General features: G+C 46.7%; 1 non-coding gene across 1 annotated transcript; it reads right to left on the bottom strand.

The window, feature by feature from the left end:
- Window positions 1-3,568: 3,568 nt before the first annotated feature.
- On the bottom strand, window positions 3,569-3,641 carry TRNAR-ACG (transfer RNA arginine (anticodon ACG)). The gene has a single exon. It is a non-coding gene; the product is annotated as a tRNA-Arg (tRNA).
- Between the last annotated feature and the right edge of the window lie 15,857 nt (window positions 3,642-19,498).

Here is a 19,498-nt window from a genome sequence, read left to right as displayed (position 1 = left end):
TAGCCCCTGTGCTCCCCAATAGTATATAGCTAACCTGTGCTCCCCAATAGTATATAACCCCCTGTGCTCCCCCATAGTATATAGCCCCCTGTGCTCCCCCATAGTATATAGCCCCCTGTGCTCCCCAGTAGTATATAGCCCCCTGTGCTCCCCATAGTATATAGCTCCCCTGTGCTCCCCCATAGTATATAGCTCCCCTGTGCTCCCCCATAGTATATAGCCCCCTGTGCTCCCCCAAAGTATATAGCTCCCCTGTGCTCCCCCATAGTATATAGCTCCCCTGTGCTCCCCCATAGTATATAGCTCCCCTGTGCTCCCCCATAGTATATAGCCCCCTGTGCTTCCCAATAGTATATAGCTCCCCTGTGCTCCCCAATAGTATATAGCTCCCCTGTGCTCCCCCATAGTGTATAGCCCCCTGTGCTCCCCCATAGTGTATAGCCCCCTGTGCTCCCCCATAGTATATAGCTCCCCTGTGCTCCCCAATAGTATATAGCCCCCTGTGCTCCCCCATAGTATATAGCCCCCTGTGCTCCCCAATAGTATATAGCCCCCGTTCTTCCCCATAGTGTATAGCCCCCTGTGCTCCCCCATAGTATATAGCTCCCCTGTGCTCCCCCATAGTATATAGCTCCCCTGTGCTCCCCCATAGTATATAGCCCCCTGTGCTCCCCCATAGTATATAGCCCCCTGTGCTCCCCCAAAGTATATAGCTCCCCTGTGCTCCCCCATAGTATATAGCTCCCCTGTGCTCCCCCATAGTATATAACTCCCCTGTGCTCCCCAATAGTATATAGCCCCCTGTGCTCCCCCATAGTATATAGCTCCCCTGTGCTCCCCCATAGTATATAGCCCCCTGTGCTCCCCCATAGTATATAGCCCCCTGTGCTCCCCCATAGTATATAGCCCCCTGTGCTCCCCCATAGTATATAGCCCCCTGTGCTCCACAATAGTATATAGCCCCCGTTCTCCCCCATAGTATATAGCCCCCTGTGCTCCCCAATAGTATATAGCCCCCGTTCTCCCCCATAGTATATAGCTCCCCTGTGCTCCCCCATAGTATATAGCCCCCTGTGCTCCCCATAGTATATAGCCCCCTGTGCTCCCCATAGTATATAGCTCCCCTGTGCTCCCCCATAGTATATAGCTCCCCTGTGCTCCCCCATAGTATATAGCTCCCCTGTGCTCCCCAATAGTATATAGCCCCCGTTCTCCCCCATAGTATATAGCCCCCTGTTCTCCCCCATAGTATATAGCCCCCTGTGCTCCCCAATAGTATATAGCCCCCTTCCCCCCCCCCCCCCCCGTAGTATATAGCTCCCCCTCCCATATAACATTGAAAAAAACAAACACTGTTACTCACCTGGGTCCACGCGTTCCTCTTCTCTTCCCTCCTGTGGCCGCACTTCCTGCAGTCACAAGAGGCTGCACTCCCCTTACCCTCGCGCCGACGCTCCAGTGACGTCGGGCGCTAGAGGGAGAGCGCGGCCTCTTGTGACCGCAGGAAGTGCGGCCACAAGAGTGAGTGACTGACAGGGAGGGAGCCAATGGCTCTCTCTCTGTCAGTGTCGCTGCTGCTGCAGCGCTGAAGCGCCGCAGCAGCAGCGGACGGGGGCAGCGGCGGACGGGGGGGCCCTGCAGGGGGCGCCATGGAGGGGTAAGTAGATTACCCATCCATGGCGCTCCCCCCTGACAGGCTGGTGGCCGGAGCCCTGTGCGACCGCACTGGTCGCACATAGCAACGGCCGGCCTGCTCGGGGGGGCCCCTTTAACCAGGGGGCCCGGTGCACGTGCACCATGTGCCCTCTGGTTAAAGCGGCCCTGGGTACAGTCAGTGGCGGATTATAATGTGGGCGGCCGCCCGAACCGCTCATATTATAATCTGCCACTGAATGCCGCCCCCATGATGACAGCTGGTGGCGCCGCCTGAGGCAGACTACTCAGGTCGCCTCATGATTGCGGCGCCCCTGGTCATTGGCTGTATACATGTTTTCCAGACAACCTTAGAGCTTTATCCAAGTTCAGCAGCCCCAGCTAATCAAATGCCGAACGTTCGGATTCGGATGGACTCGAACCCGAACCCGGTTCGCTCATCTCTAGTTCTTAGTCATGGTATCTGGGTTTGGATTTGTTTGGGATAAACATCCACCTATCGGGGTATGATGGAATACCATGACTAAGAACCAGTTAGGTTCAAAAAAGGTCAGGTTTTTTTTTTAAGATTTGCAATAAAGTATGAAAGACCTAGCAATGGGCCTAGAAGCATGAGCATATTGCCTGAGCGCTGACTACGTCTTTCTCATCATAATTCCATTACAGTGGATATTATCGCAAATTTAGCCATGGATTTAACTGCATTCTGCAGAGTAAACCAACAGATGGAGTCATAGGACTAGGAGGATATGGAGTCACAGGATTGGTAGAAGATGGAGTCATAGGACTGGGAGGAGATGGAGTCACGGGACTGGTAGGAGATGGAATTACAGGATTGGTAGAAGATGGAGTCACAGGACTGGGAGGAGATGGAGTCATAGGACTGGTAGCAGATGGATTCATAGGACTGGTAGGAGATGGAGTCATGGGACTGGTAGGAGGAGGAGTCACGAGACTGGTAGGAGATGGGAGTCACGGGACTGGGAGGAGATGGGAGTCATAGGACTGGGAGGAGATGGAGTCACGGGACTGGTAGGAGATGGAATTACAGGATTGGTAGAAGATGGAGTCACAGGACTGGTAGGAGATGGAGTCATGGGACTGGTAGGAGGAGGAGTCACGAGACTGGTAGGAGATGGGAGTCACGGGACTGGTAGTAGATGGAGTCATAGGATTGGTAGGAGATGGAGTCAGAGCCAGTTGATAAATTAAATTGGTAGTTTATTTGACAGGTGCATAGAAATGAAGATTTTTACCTGATGCAGCTGTGGAGCAGGCAACGTTCAATAGTACATGCAAAAAAAAAAAAAATGCAGAATGCAGATTTATTTACAGTTTTATTTAACAGTCTGCAACCTGTCCACATTGGCATGGACCCATTTATTCAAGATAGGTCATCCGTGCCTCAAAAAAAAGCAGCCAAGCCATTGTGCGGCCTGTAGTTGCCGATCACGTCCCCAACACAGATCTGTAACACATACAGAGTGTATGGGACCATAGAAATGAATGGGCCTGCAATATATCCGTATTTGTGCAAACAGAAGTGTGAAAAGGGCCTTAAAGGCCTGAAATTTCATATAGTGGCTGATAACAGATAACAGTATAAATATCCTCAGCATACAATCTGATGAGAATGGCTGATAACAGATAACAAAAATTAGTGAGTGCTGTGTATGTCTGGCAAGGTCTGCACCTTCATGAAGACCTTTCTGGACAAGTAATAATGGCTACTGCCACTAACAAAACTTCTTACTAAATTACAAAATTCTGATGATACTTTCATGTATAACTGTTCAGGATTATTTCTGCATTACTTTCATTTTGTATTGCGAAAGATGAAGGATCCGGATTCGAACCGGGGTTGCTGCGGCCACAACGCAGAGTACTAACCACTATACGATCACGGCAGCATCGACGAGCCAGGTAGGAGTCAAACCTACAATCTTCTGATCCGTAGTCAGACGCGTTATCTATTGCGCCACTGGCCCTTCGGATGCTAATTCCGCAACATCCGGAAACCCTTCTCATAAGTGCCTTCCATTTTTTGGGCATGGAATCGGAACCAGGCAGAGACTGAGCCTATTGTGAGCCAGTCTAAGTGCAGTAGTGCAAAATGATCGTGGCTCTTTCCTTGTGGAATGCACTTGTTGTTTGTTGCTCTGTATCTGACCTGAAATAAAGCATCACTTTTATGGATTCGGTGAGTGCCACTATATGTTCTCTACATTGCAGAAAATGAAAGTGCTAAAGCTCTTAGAAGAAGAGGAGGAAAAACAAAAGTCAATATTGGTGCGGTCATATGGGTCATTTTGGGCTGAATCATGAAGGGGTTAAAATAAGTAGTGTGTAGTGTAAACAAGTCCCTATCAGAGACAGAGATTGCTGATGTAAACAAGTCCCTATCTGCATCCTTGAAGCTTCTTTGTAATGCTAGGAGGATTAAAGGGAACCTGTCACCCCCCCGTGCCGGGGTGACAGGCCCCCTACCGCCCGCTACAGCCCCCTATACTCACCTAATCCCGCCGGGTCCCGCTTCCCGCCGAGTCCCGGTGGACTCATCTCTCAGCGCGCGCCAGGCTGCAGCAGCGGATATCTCCGTAACCCGACCAGATACAGAAGCGGGACCCGGCGGGATCAGGTGAGTATAAGGGGCTGTAGCGGGGGTCGGGAGCCTGTCACCTCGGCACGGGGGGTGACAGGTTCCCTTTAACAGTGAGTTTATCAGCAACTTGACCTCAGATTTACCCTCCCACTTAAATTTCCACTAGTCTATGCTCAGGCGGATTCCACCGTCCCCCCAAAGAATTGATGTGTCAATTCTTTGGGCAGATGGCGAAATCTGCCTGATCATAGAATGGAGCCCATGGGACCAGTGGAACTTCAAGCCAGAGCGCGCATAGTATCCCCAGGAAGCTTTCGTAGCAAACAAAAGAACAAGCCTGAAGAAAAAAAAACAAGCCTGAAGTATCCCCAGGAAGCTATCTGTGTGGATTCGGTAGTGTGCACATACCCTTCTAAAGAAGCTACACTGTTGCAGATAAAGCCTGCTAGGGAAGAGGAGACAGAGAGAAAGGGTACTATTACACGGAACGATAATCGTCCCGATTTGGCCAATTATCGCTCCATGTAATAAATACAACGATCAGCCGATGACAACGATCATCGGCTGATCGTTGATATAGGTTTGAACCTATTTTCGTTGGGCGCCAACAGCGCACCATTACGTGTAATAGCAGTGCGCAGCCGGCGACTGACGATATACATTACCTATGCACGTTCCAGGGCTGCTGCTGCGGTCTTCTTCTCCTTGGGTCCTGCACGCTCTAGCTTCACAGCGGCCTGTCAGCTGACAGGCCGCCCGGCCAATCACAGCTGACAGGCCACTCTGAAGTTAGAGCGCGCGGGACCCGTGGAGAAGACCGCAGCAGCAGCCCTGAAACGTGGATAGGTAATGTATGTAGTTTAAACATCGGTAAATATGTCCCTGCAGCCCTTGATTAACGATTATCGGGCCGTGTAATAGGTCCAGTAAACGAGCGGCGATCTAGCAGATCGCAGCTCGTTTACAGGTATTATTGGGCCCCCATTGGCTCGTGTAATACCACCCAAAGGCTCTCACACAGATTTTTCAGCTCAGAACTGGGGGAAGGAGACTGAATAGATAAAAACAGGTATGGAATGAATTGTCAGTCTCACCATGGGCATCAAAAGTAATGTTTGAACGGAATACCTCTTTAATTTTTATTCTCATGTTAAAGGTGGGATACAAATTTAACCCCTTAAGGTCAAAGCCAATTTTCGTTTTTGCGCTTTTGCTTTTTCCATTTTATGTTTAAAAGTCCATAGCGCTTGCATTTTTTCACCGAGAGACTTATATGAGCACTTATTTTTTGCGAAACCAATTGTACCTTGCAATGACAGGCATTATTTTTCCATAACATGTGCTGCGAAACCGGAAAAAAATAATTTGCGCTGTCAAATTGAAAACAAAAACAAATTTGTTTTGATTTCGGGGAGTTTTGCATTTACGCCGTTCGCCCTATGGTAAAACTGACCTGATATGCATGTTCCTCAAGTCGTTACGATTACAATGATATATAACATGTATAACTTATATTGTATCTAATGGCTTTTAAAAAAATCAAAACATTGTTAACAAATACACGTTCCTTAAAATCAATCCATTCCCAGGCTTATAATGCTTTCATCCTTTGGTCTATGGGGCTGAGTGAGGTGTCATTTTTTGCGCCATGATGTGTTCTTTCTATCGGTACCTTGATTGCGCATATACGACTTTTTGATCACTTTTTATTACATTTTTTCTGGATTTGATGCGACCAAAAATGCGCAATTTTGCACTTTGGAATTTTTCTTGCGCTGACGCCTTTTACCGTGCGAGATCAGGAATGTGATTAATTAATAGTTCGGGCGATTATGTGCGTGGCGATACCAAACATGTTTATTTATTTATTTATTTATTAATTTATATTTATAAAATGGGAAAAAGGGGGTGATTTGGACTTTTATTAGGGGAGGGGATTTTTTATTAATAAAAACACTTTTTTACTTTTTTTTTACTGTAACTAGAAGCCCCCCTGGGGGACTTGTATATAGACAGCACTGATCTCTCATAGAGATCAATGCTGTGTATATACACAGCAAAGATCCATCAGATCGGTGATAGATTGCTTTAGCCTGCTGCAGGCCATAGCAATCTATTGCCGAGCCGGGATCAGCGTCATTCCGACGCTGAGGCCCGGCACGGGCAGAAGAACGGATCTCCCCCCCGCGATCGCATCGCGGGGGGGAGATCCGACCCACTAGACACCAGAGATGTTGTGCATAAAGCACTTCAATGCAGCTGTCAGGTTTGACAGCTGCATTGAAGTGCTTAATTAGCCGACGCGGCAACGGGACCCGCGCCGGCTAACAGAGGCACTGCCCGGCTGCACGTGTCAGCCGGGATCAGCGCCGCTCTGAACACCCCCCGCGGCACCATCACGTATCAGATACGTCATGGGTCGCTAAGGGGTTAAAGAAAGTAGTTGAGGCCAGGCCTGTATTTAGAGTTCATGCTGCCCTAGGCACTTTGCATGCTGAGGCAGGTTACAAGCATGGTGTGTACCCTGGCACAGCTGGCAGGCCGGCACTCCAGCACCCAGTACTACTGGGCAGCACCCTGCTTGATGCCCGCTCTTCTCATCAAACAGACATGATGGAGGCAGGAAGGAGGCCGGGGACGTCTTAGTTTGGGGACCGGTTCTGTCCAGTGTCGGACTGGGGTACCTTGGGGCCCACCAATATAGAACCAGTGAGACAGGCTGAGCCGCTCCTTTCATGGATTCATCTGTATCTGTGACAAATCCCTTGTGAACAACATTTTCAGTCGAACTAAAACTCTCAGGACCCCCTACATATATACAGCTCTCAGGGTATGGTAGTAGTTGTAGTACTCCGAGAGGACAACACTTTAATAAATCCCTGTGTGCAGAGGCTTCTGGTGGCTGCAATCTGTGGGTGACAACCATCAGCCCTGAAGGTCCAGCAATACATCTCTCTACAACTCCCAGCATATCCCGAGGGCTGCAGACTGTCAGTACATGCTGGGAGTTGTAGTGCATGCAGCTGTTGTAGTTGGGTCCTAGGTGCATTATACACTGGATGCTTTGTGGGAGATCAGAATACATAGATCTGTGGGGGCTCAGTGTAGGGAAGTGACCCCAGAACATCACTAATAGGGGATAGAACAAAAACATCTCCCCCTATCCCTATTAGTGATGTTCTGGGGTCACTTCCCTGCACTGAGCCCCCACAGATCTATGTATTCTGATCTCCCACAAAGCGTCCAGTGTATAATGCACCTAGGACCCAACTACAACAGCTGCAGGCACTACAACTCCCAGCATATCCAGAGGGCTGCAGACTGTCAGTACATGCTGGGAGTTGTAGTGTCTGCAGCTGTTGTAGTTGGGTCCTATATACTGGATGCTTTGTGGCATATAAGAATACATAGATCTGTGGGGGCTCAGTACAGGGAAGTGACCCCAGAACAGCACTAATAGGGGATAGAACAAAAACATCTCCCTCTATCCCCTATTAGTGATGTTCTGGGGTCACTTCCCTACACTGAGCCCCCACAGATCTATGTATTCTTATATGCCACAAAGCATCCAGTGTATAATGCACCTAGGACCCAACTACAACAGCTGCAGGCAGTACAACTCCCAGCATAATCTGCAGCCCTCAGGATATGCTGGGAGTTGTAGTACCTGCAGCTCTTCTAGTTGGGTCCTAGTTTAAAAAACTAGTTGCACTAGTGTACTGTAGTGACCGCGGGGCTGTGTCAGTACACTACCGCAAACAATACACTGACTTATTTAGACCCCAATGGTACACAGGCTCGGCACACTATAGAAGTGACTCACAGGTGACGTCTTCTCCGATTGCCGTCGCTCACTTTTTGCTTTCTTCTCCATCTAGCACAGCCATCATGAAGACTTAGGCTGAGGGTGCAGGGGGAGAAGATAGGAGGCAGCTGGGGATGCAGGGGGAGAAGATGGGGGGCAGGGGGGAGAAGATGAGAGGCAGCTGGGGTTGCAGGGGGAGAAGATGAGAGGCAGCTGGGGTTGCAGGGGGAGAAGATGGAGCAGCTGGGATTGCAGGGGGAGAAGATGGAGCAGCTGGGGTTGCAGGGGGAGAAGATGAGGGCAGCTGGGGTTGCAGGGGGAGAAGATGGGGGGCAGGGGGGAGAAGATGGGGGGCAGCTGGGGTTGCAGGGGGAGAAGATGGGGGGCAGCTGGGGTGAAAGGCAGGGGGGAAGAGGGACCAGCCAGGGGGCCAAGAGATCAGCCGGGTGGCAGGGACAGCAGCCAGGCAGCAGGAACAGAGGCAGGCTAGGAAGATCTCCCCCATGCAGGGCCAGCGTGAGACTCCGGCACAGACAGCCTGTCACACAGGCCGGAAGCTCACATACAGCCCCGCGATACCTGAACTTCTTCCCTGCTCAGCAGCGTACGTGCGTCATCACGCCACAGCCAAACAGGAGAGAAGTTCGGGCATCGCGGGGCTGTATGTGAGCTTCTGGCCTGTGAGACAGGCTGTCTCTGCCGGAAGCTCACACTGGCCCTGCATGGGGGAGATCTTCCTAGCCTGCCTCTGTTCCTGCTGCCCGGCTGCTCCCCCGGTCGACCCATGACCCATACAGTGTGGGCAGGTGTGTCTAGTCAATACAGAACTGCCCTACACTTTAAATGGTACAGTGACAAGGCAGCACTACTTGAAGACCATACATTATTCCAGTCAGTGCGCCTCTGTATGAACAGCACAGCCACCATGGACGACAATTCTCTAGCTCATCATCATTAGTGAGCGGCTGCTGGAGACTGGGGGACCTCACATGGAGTGACCTACATTTTCTATACACCTGAATCCCATAAAAACTTATGAAATCCGCTGAGTCATAGAGGCTTTTAACCCCTAGACGTCCAAGGACGTACCGGTACGCCCTGGAAGTCTGTGCCCAGACGACCCTGGGCGTACCGGTATGTCCTTTTCTTTGAAGCGCGCTCTGGAGCGGAGAGCGTCAAAGGAGGTGGTGGCCGGCTGCTGACACCTCACCGTTAATGACAGGCTGCAGCGTGTCATTAACCCCTTAAACGCCGCGATAGCAATTTAAGTGTAACAGGGGGAGTCCCCTGTCACTTACCCATCGGGACCCCCACAGTGTGACTGCGGGGGTCCTGATTGTTGTAACAGACCGCCAGAGTTCTCTCACCTGCCTCCGTGCAGTCCGAACGGCGATCTGCTCACTGAGCCTGCAGGCTCAATGAGCAAATTGCCTATCACACTGATCCTATGGCATAGCAATGATCAGTGTATGAAATCAAAGTATTGTATGTAAGAGTCCCCCGAGGGGACTTAAAATGTGTTAAAAAAAAGTTAAAATCATTATTACACTACCCCAAAGCCCCTCCGCCAATAAAAGTTTAAATCACCCCCCCTTTCCATTATATAAATAAAACATATAAAAATAAACATAATATACCGTACCGTGCATAGTTGCCCGATTAAAATATAACAAGCGTCATCGCGAATGGCGAACGGCGTAGACGAAGAGAGGGGAAAAAAAGTGTCAGCATTACCGATTTTATGTTACATTATACATAAAGAAATTAATAAAAAGTGATCAAAACGTCCAATCTTCACAAATATGGTATTAATAAGAACTAGAGATCATAGCGGAAAAAATGACACCCCATACAGCCCTGTAGGTGAAAAAATAAAACCGGTATAAGCGTCACAATAGGCCCATTTTATTAATAATTAATTGCCAAAAAAAGGATTAAAATATATATATAACATTACAGAATCTGTGTAACCTGCATATGGTTGTGTACGGACTGACCTATAGAATAATGGTATCATGTCGCTGTTACCATATAGTGCATTATGTAGACACAGGAACCCCCCAAACATTACCATATTGCATTCTTATTTACGATTTCACCAATTTATATCTTCACAAATAATAATTTTGGGATTCCATCATACATGTTATGGTAAAATGAAAGACGCCATTACAAAGTACAACTATTCCTGTAACAAACAAGCCCCTACATGGCCCTGTTGATAGAAAACACAAAAATCTAAATTTGGTCCACTGGGTCATTTTGGGCTTGGTCCTCGAAGGGTTAAAGGGGTTATCCAGCGAAAATCTTTCTTTTAAAACAACTGGCATCAGAAAGTTATATATATTTGTAATTTACTTCTATTTAAAAACATCAAGTGTTCCCATACTTAACAGCTGCTGTACGTCCTGCAGGAAGTGGTGTATTCTTTCCAGTTTGACACAGTGCTCTCTGCTGCCACCTCTGTCCGAGATAGAAGAGGTTTTCTATGGGGATTTGCTGCTGCTCTGGACAGTTCCGGTCTCGGCCAGAGGTGGCAGCAGAGAGCACTGTGTCAGAGTGGAAAGAAAAAATTTCATGCAGGACATACAGCAGCTGATAAGTATGGGAAGACTTTAAATATAAGTAAATTATATATCTATATAACTTTCTAAAACCAGTTGACATGTAAGAAAAATATTTTCTCTGTATATCCCCTTTAATTCTGTACCCCATAACTTCAGTGACCTGAGGGCTATTTCAACCACTCACCACTGCATGTTTCAACTTAAAGGGGAACTCCAGAGATACCATTAAAAAAAGCATATATGCACTCCTAATTGATCTACACCTTTCCCACTTGTCTACCACGTTCCTAGCCCCAGATTCAAACCTTTACAAATGATCCCAGTTTTCCATGGTACTCGGCCAGGAGACTACATCTCCCAACATGCTATGCATCTCGCCCGTCTTGCAGTATCTGCCCACCACTGGCTCAATCTGCTTCTGCTTTGCACACTGTCTATTCATCTACATAGACAGATAAGAGAGAGAGAGAGAGAGAGAGAGATATTAAACAACAGGGTCTCCTTTCCCCTATACTACTCTGGAGAGACTGTTATTGATATATTGTATCTAGGATGTTACAACCAGTTTTTATGACATCATTGACACGTATCATATCAAGAGCAGCTGTGTCTACAACTTAGTATTTAGTGAATTGTATAAATGCTTCTTCATAACTCTAAATTGTTACACTTCTGGGAACACATATAATGTAGTATTTCTATAAAGAGTGTGCACTAATAAAGTTTTAAAAAGACATTGAGAGATTTACCAGCGTGGCTTATTTATTTCTGGATACACTCATGTAAATCTATAGAGGTGATCGGTGTAGTAGGCCTGGGCGATAATGGCCTAGATGAATATCACGGTTAATCGTACATGTAATTGCGGTAACTATTATTAAAGGGGTTGGCCACTTTATAGTAAAATAGGTCAGTACAAAGTATTAGTAAGTGTACTCACTGTATATACTGACAGCAGCTCCCTGTGTATCTCATAGAGCTAATATCTGACACTCTTCACCAGGCTGTACTGCCCTGCTCTGTTTTGTTTCAGTCCATAAAATGGCCGACCCCTGGCCAACCCCTTTAAACAATAATTCTGACCTTTGGAAAGCCTGCCCCTTTTTGCAAGCCTCACCCACTTGTCCGTGCCAAACTGGGGATATTTTGTTTCAATGGAGTAAAAAAAAAATTAACTTACTGAGCAGCAACCCAAGGCTGGGCCTGTTACTATTATTTGGCATTATTAGGGGGTCTCATCAATGTCTGTACTGCACAGGGGGGAGGAGGCATGGTAGCTGAATTTTATGCCTAAAGCACAAGAAGGGCCTTGTTATTCAGAGGGTATGTGCACACTTTGAAAAATCCATCATGGAATCCGCCGCTTGAGGACTGCGGCAAGCGCATGCATCTCCGCCCGTGTCATAGACTCCATTCTATGCACGGGCGAATTCCGTCGTCCGTCCAGTTAACCCTTTAGGTGCTGCGATCAGTGCGATCACAGCACCTATAGTGCTGCATGAAGAGGAATCCTCCCTTCCTACTCCATCGGGGCTGTGTGGCGAGATCGCACAGCCCCAATGGTTGCTGTGACGTCAGGGGGCTTCCCCGAAGCCTCCTGGTGTCACAGCTACGGAAGCTGGTCAGGCTCAGCCTAAGGCTTAGTCTGATCAGCTTTGCCTATTACAGGCATATTGTATTGCAGTGCTGATCAGCACTGCAATGCAATATGCCTGTAATCAGGTAATAGTACAGTAAAGTGCCCATGGTGGAACAATAAAGTACAGTGAAGAAAAAAAAAAAAAAAAAACACAAAAAATAATAAATTTAAAAAAATTACATAACCCCCATAGCCCCCAATACAATAATAGATGTTGGGGGGAAAAAAAACACAAAAAAGAAAGTACACATATTTAGTATCGCTACGTGCGTAATGACGCTGGCAATACAATTATTACATAATTAAACCTGTCCGGTGACCGCAGAAAATGAGAAAAAAGCTATTTTTTTCATTAAAAAAATAGCATTTTTCACAAATTTTTTTTTTGCATATCGGCTAAAATTTACCACTAACCTAAAGTACCATATGTCACAAAATAAATTATTTCAGAATCAGAAAGAAAAGTTATAGCATCACCTAGCTACAACCGTAGCTACGGGTTGAATTTTAAAAAATGGGCTCTGGTCCTGAAGGCCAAATTCAGTCCAGTCCTGAAGGGGTTAAAGGAGTCTTGTTCTGAAGATATAACATCAATGTGTGATTGGCCTTACCATGGACTTTTAAAACATCATAACAGTTTGTCCTTTTAGCACGGCTCATCCACTAAAGAGGTTATCCAAGATTAGAAAAATGGAGCTGCCATCTTCCAAAAAGACTGCCACCCCTGTCCTCAGGATGTGTGTGGTATTACTCCATTCACTTCAAATGAGTTGCAATACCAGACACACACAAGTGCAAGACAAGAGTGGCGCTGTTTTGTTTTTTAAAGAAAGCAGTAGAGATGAGCGAACCTGGAGCATGCTGGAATCGATCCGAACCAGAACTTTGGGCATTTGATTAGCGGTGGCTGCTGAAGTTGGATAAAGCCCTAAGGCTATGTGGAAATCATGGATATAGTCATTGGCTGTATCCATGTTTTCCAGACAACCTTAGAGCTTTATCCAAGTTCAGCAGCCACCGCTAATCAAATACCGAACGTTCGGGTTCGGATCAACTCGAACCCGAACCCGGTTCGCTCATCTCTAGAAAGCACGTATGTTTTTCTTAACCTGGATAATCCCATCTATAGCATAAAAATGAAAGTCTGTCTGTCTGTCTGTCTGTCCTCTATAGACTTCCAAATGCCTGAACCGTTTGACCCCAAATTTGGCACACAGATACATTGGGTGCCCGGGAAGGTTATTGTGAAGGTCCCGTCCCCGCCAGATGTACAGGAGGGGAGGGGGAGGGGAAAGAGAGGCGCCTCATAGAGATGAATGGGAAAATCTCCTCACTGCAAACACAGGTGATATAATTAGCTGCAGCAGACACGGCAGTTGGAGCCTTAGCAACCAATAGGATTACTGCTTTCATTTTCACAGGGAGCAATGGTTGCTAGGGAAGCTGCCTCACAACATCCACAGTAATAACTGGTAGACCCCCTACTCCAACTATACATTACATGTATATACAGGGCTCCCTACTCCATCTATACAGTACATGTATATACAGGGCCCCCTACTCCATCTATACAGTACATGTATATACAGGACCCCCTACTCCATCTATACAGTACATGTATATACAGGACCCCCTACTCCATCCATACAGTACATGTATATACAGGACCCCCTACTCCATCTATACAGTACATGTATATACAGGACCCCCTACTCCATCTATACAGTACATGTATATACAGGACCCCCTACTCCATCCATACAGTACATGTATATACAGGGCCCCCTACTCCATCTATACAGGACATGTATATACAGGACCCCCTACTCCATCTATACAGTACATGTATATACAGGACCCCCTACTCCATCTATACAGTACATGTATATACAGGGCCCCCTACTCCATCTATACAGGACATGTATATACAGGACCCCCTACTCCATCTATACAGTACATGTATATACAGGACCCCCTACTCCATCTATACAGTACATGTATATACAGGACCCCCTACTCCATCTATACAGGACATGTATATACAGGACCCCCTACTCCATCTATACAGTACATGTATATACAGGACCCCCTACTCCATCTATACAGTACATATATATACAGGGCCCCCTACTCCATCTATACAGTACATGTATACAGGACCCCCTACTCCATCTATACAGTACATGTATATACAGGGCACTACAGATATACCAAACTGTGACTGGGTAACACTGCTACACCAGACCTGACCAATACCACCATACTGTGACTGGATAACACTTTCATACCAGACCTGACCAATACCGCCATACTGTGAATGGATAACACCGCCACACCAGACCTAACCAATACCGCTATATTGTGCTGGATAACACCGCCATACCAGACCTGACCAATACCGCTATACTGTGACTGGATAACACTGCCATACCAGACCTGACCAATACCGGCAAACTGTGACTGGGTAACACCGCCATACCAGACCTGACCAATACGGCCATACTGTGACTGGATAACACTGCCATACCAGACCTGACCAATACCGCCATACTGTGACTGGATAACACCGCCATACCAGACATGACCAATACCGACACTGTGACTGAATAACACTGCCATACGGGTAAATACAACCCTACAGGTATACAGGACCCCAAAACTATACACTATAGGTGCACGGGACCTCCACAAAACTATATACTACAGGTATACAGGACCCCAAACTTTACACTACAGGTATACAAGACCCCAAAACTATACACTACAGGTATACAGGACCTCCACCAACTATATACTTCAGGTATACAGGACCTCCACCAACTATATACTACAGGTATACAGGACCCCAAACTATACACTACAGGTATACAGGACCCCAAAACTATACACTACAGGTATACAGGAACTCCACCAACTATATACTACAGGTATATAGGACCCCAAACTATACACTACAGGTATACAGGACCTACACCAACTCTATAATACAGGTATACAGCACCTTCACCAACTCTATACTACAAGTATACAGGACCCCAAATATACTACAGGTATACAGGAACTCCACCAGCTATATACTACAGGTATATAGGACCCCAAACTATACACTACAGGTATACAGGACCTCCACCAACTCTATACTATAGTTATACAGGACCCTCAAACTATTTACTACAGGTATACAGGACCCCCGAGCTATATACTACAGGTATACAAGACCTCCACCAATTATACACTACAGGTATCCAGGACCCTCAAACTATCAACTACAGGTATACAAGACCTCCACCAACTATACATTACAGGTATACAGCACCAACTATATACTACAGGTATACAGGACCCCCAAACTATACAGTACAGGTATACAGGACCTTCACCAACTGTACACTGCAGGTATACAGGACCTCCCTCAACTATACACTACAGGTATACAGCCCCCCCAACTACACACTACAGGTATACAGGACCCCCCCCCAACTATACACTATAGGTATACAGCCCCCCCAACTATGCACTACAGATATGCGAGACCCCTAAAAACTATACATTGTGGGTATACAGAACCCCTCCAACTATGCACTACAGGTATACACTAATTCCACTGATTAACTCAAATGAAACAATACCTTTAGCTTGGCCTCCTGGGCACCTTAGAACAAATTTAATTAACACACTGACACTTTATACCCGGGCAGCGCCGGGTACATTTTCCAAAAATTTTCTGGTCACTTTGAAAAAAAAACAACAACTGACCAATCTCTGGTCTCTGTGGTCACATGCACTTCTCACATATGGCCAGGCATTGGCTGCAGTAGTGATGTCACGATACCAGAATTTTGAGTTCGATACCAATACCAACTTTTTTTTTTTCAATGCTCGATACCAATTCGATACTGAATAAATTACATAAAAAAACCCACAAGAATAGAAATTGAAGACATGTAAAACTAGCTAGCTGGGGATGATGGGGGCTGTAGTCATGTAACACACAGACACAACAGCTATCGGGGGATGATGGGGGCTGTAGTCATGTAACACACACACACTTCAGCTACCAGGAGGAGGGTGGGGGGTGTAGTCATGTAACACACACACACACACTTCAGCTACCAGGGGGATGGTGGGGGGTGTAGTCATGTAACACACACTTCAGCTACCAGGGGGATGGTTGGGGCTGTAGTCATGTAACACACACACACACACTTCAGCTACCAGGGGGATGGTGGGGGCTGTAGTCATGTAACACACACTTCAGCTCCAAGAGGGATGCTGGGGGCTGTAGTCATGTAACACACACACACACTTCAGCTACCAGGAGGATGGTGGGGTCTGTAGTCATGTAACACGCACACACACTTCAGCTACCAGGAGGATGGTGGGGCTGTAGTCATGTAACACACACAGTTCAGCTACCAGGAGGATGGTGGGGGCTGTAGTCATGTAACACACACACACTTCAGCTATTGGGATGATGAGGGTTGTAGTTGCACTTTTTCTTCTTTCAGGGCATGGTGACCAGGATTTGGGCGGCAGGGTAATCTGCAGGTTACAGCCCCCCTCCCCCGTCAGAGCACGGCCGACCTCCTGGTCATCCCCCACTGATGTCTGCCCCGGCCGCTCCTCCTCACAGTCCTGTGGCCCCCACCTCACAGTGCAGCCAGATGGAGTGGCCGCATCTCCTCCTCACCTCCAGCCTTCTCCTCCGTCCTCCTCTCCCCGACCCCGCTCTCCCTCTTCAGCCTCCTCACCTCCAGCCCTCTCTGTCCTCCTCACCTCCAGCCTTCTCCGTCCTCCTCTTCCTGAACCCCGCTCTCCGTCTTGTGTCAGTGTGACAGCGGCATCAACACAGTTACATAGCCGGCACAAGCAATTGCTATGTGCCGGCTATTTGAAATTGGCGCCGCCGGGAACGTAGGGAGAGAGAGCGCGGAGGAAGTGACAGGTGGGAGCAGGGAGAGGCATACAGAGAACACGGCCGGCACTCAGACAGCCGCCGGCCGTGTTCTCTGCTCTATACTTTATGTTAACCCCTTAGGGACCAAGCCTGTTTGGGCCTTAATGACCAGGCTCATTTTTCAAAATCTGACCTGTCTCACTTTATGCGCTTATAGCTCAGTGATGCTTTAACGTATGCTAGCGATTCTGAGATTGTTTTTTCGTAACATATGGTACTTTATGTTAGTGGCAAAATTTGGTCACTGTCTTGTGTGTTTTTTGTGAAAAACATCAAAATATAATGAAAAATTTGAAAATTTTGCACTTTACGAACTTTGAAATTCTTTGCTTCTAAAAAAAAAAGGCACATGACAAAAATTAGTTAGTAAGTCACATTATCAATATGTCCTCTTTATTCTGGCTTCATTTCCTAAACATATTTCACTTTTTTAGGGTGTTACGGGGCTTAGAAATGTATCAGCAAATTATCAAATTTTCATGAAATTTCCAAAACTGATTTTTTTAGGGACCAGTTCTTTTTTTAAGTTGATTTAGGAGGCTTGTATACTGGAAACCCCCATAAGTGACCCCATTTTGGAAACTAGACACCTTAAAGAATTAATCTAGGGGTATAATGAGCATTTTAACCCTACAGGGGCTGGAGGAAAGTATTCACAATTAGGCCGGAAAAAAATGGAAAATAGAAATTTTCCAATAATATATTTGTTAAGATTAAAGTATCTCATTTTCATAATAAACATGAGAGAAAATGCACCCCAAATTTTGTAATGCAGGTTCTCCTGAGTAGAACGGTACCCCATATGTGGGCATAAACCACTGTGTGGGCACACAGCAGGGCTCAGAAGGGAAGGAGCGCCAATTAGCATTTCCAGTTCAGATTTTGCTGAAGAAATTTCTGAGCGCCAGGTGCGTTTGCAGAGCCCCTGTAGTGTCAGCAGAATAGAACCCCCCCAAAAGTCACCCCATTTTGGAAAGTACACCCATCAAAGAATACATCTTGGGGTGTGGTGACCATTTTGACCCCACAGGTATTAGAGGAAAGTATTCAAAAGAAGACAGTAAAAATGAAAAAATAGAATTTTTCCAATAATATGTTTGTTTAGTTTGAAATTTCTCAATTTCACGAGGAACAGGGGAGAAAACTCACCCCAATATATGTAACGCAGGTACTCCTGAGTAGAACGGTACCCCATATGTGGGCATAAACCACTGTGTGGGCACACAGCAGGGCTCAGAAGGGAAGGAGCGCCAATTAGCATTTCCAGTTCAGATTTTGCTGAAGAAATTTCTGAGCGCCAGGTGCGTTTGCAGAGCCCCTGTAGTGTCAGCAGAATAGAACCCCCCCAAAAGTCACCCCATTTTGGAAAGTACACCCATCAAAGAATACATCTTGGGGTGTGGTGACCATTTTGACCCCACAGGTATTAGAGGAAAGTATTCAAAAGAAGACAGTAAAAATGAAAAAATAGAATTTTTCCAATAATATGTTTGTTTAGTTTGAAATTTCTCAATTTCACGAGGAACAGGGGAGAAAACTCACCCCAATATATGTAACGCAGGTACTCCTGAGTAGAACGGTACCCCATATGTGGGCATAAACCACTGTGTGGGCACACAGCGGGCCACAGAAGGAATGGAGCGCCAAGCATTTTCAGTGCATGATTTTCCTGAAGAAGTTTCTGAGCGCCAGGTGCGTTTGCAGTGCCCCTGTAATGTCTACAGAATAGAACCCTCCCCCCCAAAATCACCCCATTTTGGAAAGTACACCCCTCAAGGAATTTATCTTGGGGTGTGGTGAGCATTTTGACCCCACAGGTATTGGAGGAAAGTATTCAAAACTAGACCGTAAAAATGAAAAAAATTTAATTTTTTCAATAACATGTTTGTTTAGTTTGAAATTTCTCAATTTCACTAGGAACAAGGGAGAAAAAGCATCCCAAAACTTGTAACGGAGGTTCTCCTGAGTACAATGGTACCCCATATGTGGGCATAAACCACTGTATGGGCACACAGCAGGGCTCAGAAGAGAAGGAGTGTCATTTTAGTTACAGGCAATATGTGGGTGTTTACTGGTTATCTGGGGTGGTAATAGACAATCTCAGGGTGTTTACTGGCTATCTGAGGTGGCAGCAGGCAATCTGGTGGGGTTATGGGCAATCTGCGGTGGTTACGAGCAGTCTGTGCCAATCTGGGGTGGTTACGGTCAATCTGGGGTGGTTACGGTCAATCTGGGGTGGTCACAGGCAATCTGGGGTGGTCACAGGCAATCTGGG

This window comes from Dendropsophus ebraccatus, chromosome 1, assembly GCF_027789765.1.
Source record: "Dendropsophus ebraccatus isolate aDenEbr1 chromosome 1, aDenEbr1.pat, whole genome shotgun sequence".
In the NCBI taxonomy this organism is placed as follows: Eukaryota; Metazoa; Chordata; class Amphibia; order Anura; family Hylidae; genus Dendropsophus; species Dendropsophus ebraccatus.
Note: the sequence above shows the minus strand (reverse complement) of the source record. Positions and strands in the feature narration are given on the sequence as shown.